The sequence below is a fragment of the Heloderma suspectum genome, chromosome 1 (genome assembly GCF_057233095.1).
Source record: "Heloderma suspectum isolate Gila_16-S chromosome 1, 16-S_ref, whole genome shotgun sequence".
NCBI classification, from domain to species: Eukaryota; Metazoa; Chordata; class Lepidosauria; order Squamata; family Helodermatidae; genus Heloderma; species Heloderma suspectum.
Genome location: NC_139458.1, coordinates 242,982,563 through 242,988,659, shown reverse-complemented (window position 1 = coordinate 242,988,659; position 6,097 = coordinate 242,982,563).

Genomic DNA, 6,097 nt, shown 5'->3' with positions numbered 1-6,097 from the left:
GCAAGGCTGCTGGAGCACAAAGGATAGGATCCCCTCCATGCTCTGTCTGCCCTGCATAGGATAAGCGTCAGCCTCTGAGTTCAGAGGCTGACGTCTATCTCAGTAGGATTGTGCCCTAAGTGAATAAAAGTCTCGTACAAAAAAATCTGATTCCATCAATGAGTAGACAACAGAACAAAAGGTGCCTGACAGTCCACAAACCACAGACGGAATGGATTTAACAAAATCCATACATCCCTATCCACGCTTCCAGTTTACATTAACCAAAAGGCATCCAGTTGCAATGTAAATTGCAGGCATAGGGGAAAGGGTTAAAGCCCCTATGCACCATTCTAGGGTCCTGATCCATATGAGGTCCCATGAGCTTACTTCTGAGTAAAAAAGAAAGAAAACCTAGCTCCATCTTTACAGTAACATGAAGTCTGACCCTCAGATAATTTGGGACAGGTGGGGATGGCATGCACAGATGGGGGGAGCAGAAGGATCAGGGCCTCACACCACCTTTCTGAAAGCAGAAATGCAGTACAAGGGCCCTGATCCTGGTACTTAACTTTCTGTGTGGGTGGGAAAGGACATGCAAGGATCGTGTTTCACACGATATTCCCATGTTATACTGAACATGCATTTACACTCTGTGTATGCCAACTTCATTTCATTTCATGCACCCACACTTCTCCGTGGTCAGCAAAGATGCCCTACGTTGTCCTGGTCCTATATTGCTAGAGGGGGGCTCCCTCTCACTGTTTAACCCATCCTGCCAGCTACTGATGTAAGCAACAAGCAGGGATGGGTCAACTCATTGGACGATTCTTCTAATAATACCGTAAGGCTCAGATGCTTCATAAGGCAATACAAGACCAGGACAATGTGGGGCATCTTTGCTGCTCCCAGGCACTCCATCTTCCCCATCTGGATATGGGCCTGGAAGACCTAGGAGAAATGTGGATGCATGGAAGGTAAGTTGTAAGCAAGAATAATCTGTGACATTGCACAACACCGTCATTGATCATGGGGCACATCAGTTAAGGCATCAGCCTTAGCTTCCAGTTTCCTGGCTTTGTGGAGCCTGAGCCAACATGAGATAGCCTGAACTCTGGTCTTAAACTGGCAAGTTTGTTTTTTTTTTTAAATCAATGAATACAATTTAGGCTGGTTAAAACAGACACATTTAATTTGATGATGTCAAATGTTCCTTGGTTGGGTTAAAAGTTAAAGGCACACTGCAGTAATTTTTGAGGCTGTTTTGATTCTGTTATATTATAGTAATATATATTAAAGGTTACTTTTAATTCTGATATTGAGTGGTAGTGTTTGTTTATGGCTTATTGCATCACTCCCATCTCGTCATGTGTGACTGGTGAGTTTGGTTGATTTGTCTCACTTGGACCTTCCTATTCTGGGCCATTTTACAAAATACGGGCTGTTGCCTGAAACAGGTACTGGAACATGGTTTTGCAGACGTTTTGTAGCTTATGACATCACTCCCAATAAATAAATAAGTAAATAAATAATTGTGGTAAGGGGCTTACAGTGCTGGCAGGAGTGGAAATATGTGATGCAAATTAACTAAATGGAATAAGCTGCTAAATAAATTCAATTATCAACAGGTCTGCTGCTTTAAGACCTGAGTTAAGGCTGTCTCATGTTGGCTCGGCTCCACAGAACCAATGTGTCCAGTGATCTGTAATGATGTTATGCAATGTCACAAATTGTGCTTGCTTACAAATTACCTTCCACGTACCCACACTTTTCCTTGGTCTTTCAGTCCCAAAACAGATGGGGAGGATGGAGTATCCAGAGGTGTAATACTACTGGAAATTTTGAAGCCAATTCCCCCAAGGATCAAAATGGAAATTTGGAGGGAAATTGAAAAATAAGCAATACTTATTTTTTAGTGCTCTTTACAGATCTAAAGTCACGTTGTTACTTTACAACAGCCTTCCCTAGCCTAGTGCCCTGCAGGTATTTTTGACTTCAGCTATCATCATCCCCATGCAGCATGGCCAATGGTCAGGAATGCTGGGCATTGTAGCCCAAAACCTCTGGAGGGCACCAGGCTGGGGAAGTGCTGTGAGGGATTGTGCTTGGGTCAAAACTCTGCTATGCTTGTTGCTCCACCTAAAGACAATTACAGGGTTCCAGGTGGGACCAGGATGCCACGTAGAATCAGTGAGCCGAAGCCATAGAGCAGGGGTAGGTAAATAGTGGCCTTCCAGATGTTTTCACCTACAACTTCCATCAGCATAGTTCCCCACCCCTACAATAGAGGATGAGTTATAAAGGCTGTGAGAGAGATAGGCAGGAATGGGAAGAGGAGGAGAAAAGGGAAGAAGTCCTGTTTGTGAAGATGGACAAGCAGCCAGGCAAACATGGTTTGTTCGAGGATTGCTGGAGATAGCAAGAGCAAGGGCCCATCTAACTGGGAGGTTTTCTCCAATGCTGCTGTAGCATAAAGTTCTTAGGGACACATTTCATCATGACCACTCTGCAGCCACCCTGGAGTTTACCTGTGGGGAAGCTGCATTTTTGCAGAGTACTTTTACTCCATCATTTTTCTTTAATTCAGCTCCCCTGAAGTTCAGCTGCTGTTGGCCATCCCTCCGCTTTAAATTTGGTATGAACAGGGCTATCTTAGAGATGTATCTTTCACCTGGCTGTGCCCTCCGTAATCTAGGTAACTAAAGCAACTCAACTGCCTTTCCAGCACATCAAAGGCCTAGAGCAGTCTTTCGAGCCTTCAGAATCGCCCTGCACTTCCATTTCGCCAGTGGGATTAATTCGCCTCTGTGATAATTCACCTCTCTGATGTTTACGTTACTTTGCTTCTGTGATGTTGTGTGAAGTCGCTTCTCTGATGTCTCGTAACTTTGCTTCTCTGTGATGCTTGCAGTAAGGGCTTAAGGGCGTAAGCCCATATGTGAATAAGAGCTTTATCTCTGTAGAGATCTAGCAAGGTCTCAGGAATGTTGCTGAGAAGCCTGTCATTGTGAGCAGGGAGAACTGCCCAGGAAAGGAGAAAGGGGGGTTGGAAGCTATAACGTCATGACAGTTTGCTGGAATGGGGTGAAATTTTTTTGGTGGGTGCCCTCATAGAGAGCCTTCAGGTACTGCACTGGAGAATCAGGGATTTGGGGTTCTTCAGGCAAAAGTGTGCACATTTGGGAAAGGGGGGGAGAACTCTGTGGCAGTTTGCTGGAATGGGGTGAAATTGGGGCGGTGCTCTCATAGGGAGCCTTGAAATGCTGTACTGTATAATTGGGTTGTTTCTCACTATCAGAATTGTGAATTAGTTACTCTCCATTCATAATAATGTAGTAGCAGGGGGAGCCTGGACAGGGGCGGGAAAAAAGCCTCTCTCAATGGTTGAGCAGCTCATGCCAGGTTGATGATGTTCAGTTCTACTCCCCCAAACCAACCAGGAAGTATGGTCCTTTCAAGTGCTGTGTGACCCATGAAAACTGGATTTCAAAGGTGCAGTACACTCAGTTTTTCTTGTTTCGTGTGTCCCTGATGGACCAAAGCCGATTCCATGAAAATCTGGATAATACTCCAATGTGCTTCTCATTCCATTGTCGCAAAGATCCCCCGCAAGACTTAATAAAAACCTTCAGCCTCTGTGATGAACTGGGTCTCCATAGTCCAAGGCCAGGACCAGGAGGTATTAGGCTCTCAAGGAATGCAGAGAAGCTAAATTAGCTCTGTGAGATATTATCCAGGGGTGAGGAGTGTTATCACAGGTGCATTCTGTGATACGCACTTTACCAAACCAGAAAATCTCAGTTGATCAGGCTGAAAGTTCCTGGGACCTTATAGAGGCGGAGTTAAGAAACACACCAAGTGTAAAAAGAGGTTAAGATTTTATTGAAAGACGTATTCCCTGTGAACTTCCGTTTCCAAAAAGACAGTAGGTATTCCAGTGGCTACACACAGCCCTAAGTATATGGCTATGCAGCTCCACAAGTATTTGGCTTTGTAGCCCCAAGAGATAGCTATACAGCCTCAAGAGATGGCTATCTGAAAGATTGCCTCCTCCCATATGTGCCTGCCCTGACCCTAAGATCAGGTAGTGGGCTGTCCCACACTGGAGGCATTCAAGATGAAGCTGGACAGCCATCTGTCAGGGATGCTCTGACTTGGATTCCTGCACTGAGCAGGGGGTTGGACTCGATGGCCTTATAGGCCCCTTCCAACCCCACTATTCTATGATTCTATGATCCCCAGTGGTCCTTCTCTGGGAGCTCCTGCCAAAGGAAGTGAGGCAGGTGGCTACCAGGAGGAGGGCCTTTTCTGCTGTGGCCCCCCACTGTGGAATGAGCTCCCTAGAGAGGTTCAGCTGGCACCTATGCTGTACTCCTTCTGGTGCCAGGTGAAGACCTATTTATTCTCCCAGTATTTTAGCATTTCAGCTTCCTAATCTTTTAGCACTGGTGTTTTAAAACTGTATTTTAAATCTCTGCATTGTTGTTAGGTTTTATTCTGGTTGTACTGTTATATTGTGGTTTTAAGCTTTCATATTGTTCATACTGCACTCTGTGGTTTTAGTTTTTGTGAACCACCCAGAAACCTTCGGCTATTAGGCAGTATAGAAATAAACAAACAAACAGCCCCCAAACCTAAAGCAAGTAATGAAATGTAATAGACACTATTCCCTGTATCTACCCATTCATACTTACACACATGTAGCTAATGCTGGCCAAGCAATTAGCGTAATGTGAAATTGTCTGATCCAAAGTCCTACTGTCATGTTCTCCCTGCCCCGCAGTCTCTAGAATTGTGGGGATTCTTATACTCCAATTTCCCCCGAGTGGTGGGGGAATAGTTATTTAAGGGACTTTTAGTTGCTTTAATTCATCACAACAACTTCCTGATAGTTGTTTCTACTTCTCACATTCTGCTACAGCCATCCAGTGCCTCATTTGATACTTCTCAAGGATTTCCCAGGCTGCCATAAAACTCTCTTTCAACACTGCAACTTCTTCTGCCCTGATGTTAATGCTCCCCCTTTGTTCGTAGAGTTAAAACCTTGATTGGAGTCTTCATGCATTCCACCCCCACCCCCCACCCCTATCCGCAGCCTTCCCTGCAAGCGAAAACTATGCACTCCCATTCACACTTCCCCTTACAGGAGATTACAAGAGCAACAGAAACACTGAGTGACCAAACATGCGATTGTTTACAAAGTACTTCTGCATTTTCGGGGTGCATACAGCTGTCACACTGAGAGATCAGGCTTGTTTTCTGTTGTAATTCATAATGCTTTGATGCAGGCAATGGAGATCATCGGAAGTTTACAAAGATGTCTTTCAGGGTTAACAAGGTTAAATATACTGCCAAAAAAGCTCTATTGATTAAGTTATTATATGGAAGTTTAATATATGGGCGAAGGATAGAAAATTAGTAATGGGATTATCATTCATTGATAGTATAAAATGGTAGATGGAAAAGAGAGAATTAAAAAGATGACTAAAATCACATCATAATTCATCTATGACAAATGTATTCGCCTACATTCCCAAAGTGTTGAGATGAAAGTCCACTTTTCCTTATCTCTAAGAGGACTTCTAATAGAGGGCAAATGTGTTGAAGGAAGTCAAACATGCAGTCGATATCCAATGCTAACAGGCATTATAATCTCACCAAGCTTTACGGCTCAGGGCAGATGTTTACCTGGCCCAGGGCAGCCAGTTTGGTGTAGTGGCCAAAGTGCTGGACTGGGACTCAGGGGCCTGGGGGTTCTAGTCCCCACTTGGCCATGAAGCTCCCTGGGTGACTTTGGGCCAGTCACTGACTCTGAGCCTCACCTACCTCACAGGGGTGTTGTGTGGATAAAATGAAAAGGAGGAGGACCATGTAAGCCGCCTTGGGTGCCTTGTGAGGGAAAAAGGGGGGGATATAAATGTAATAATAAATAAATACATTTAACTGTTAAAATCATAGGCCTCATTCCAGTTGTTACCATCAAGGAGTCATGTGTAACAACTGGTAGCCCCTGTTGTAAATGCATTTAACCAGTTCAGCTGGACTCAGATAAGTGTATGCTGGAGAGAGGGGTATATTATGCTGCCCTACTTTTTATTTATACTAGTAAAAGGCCTAT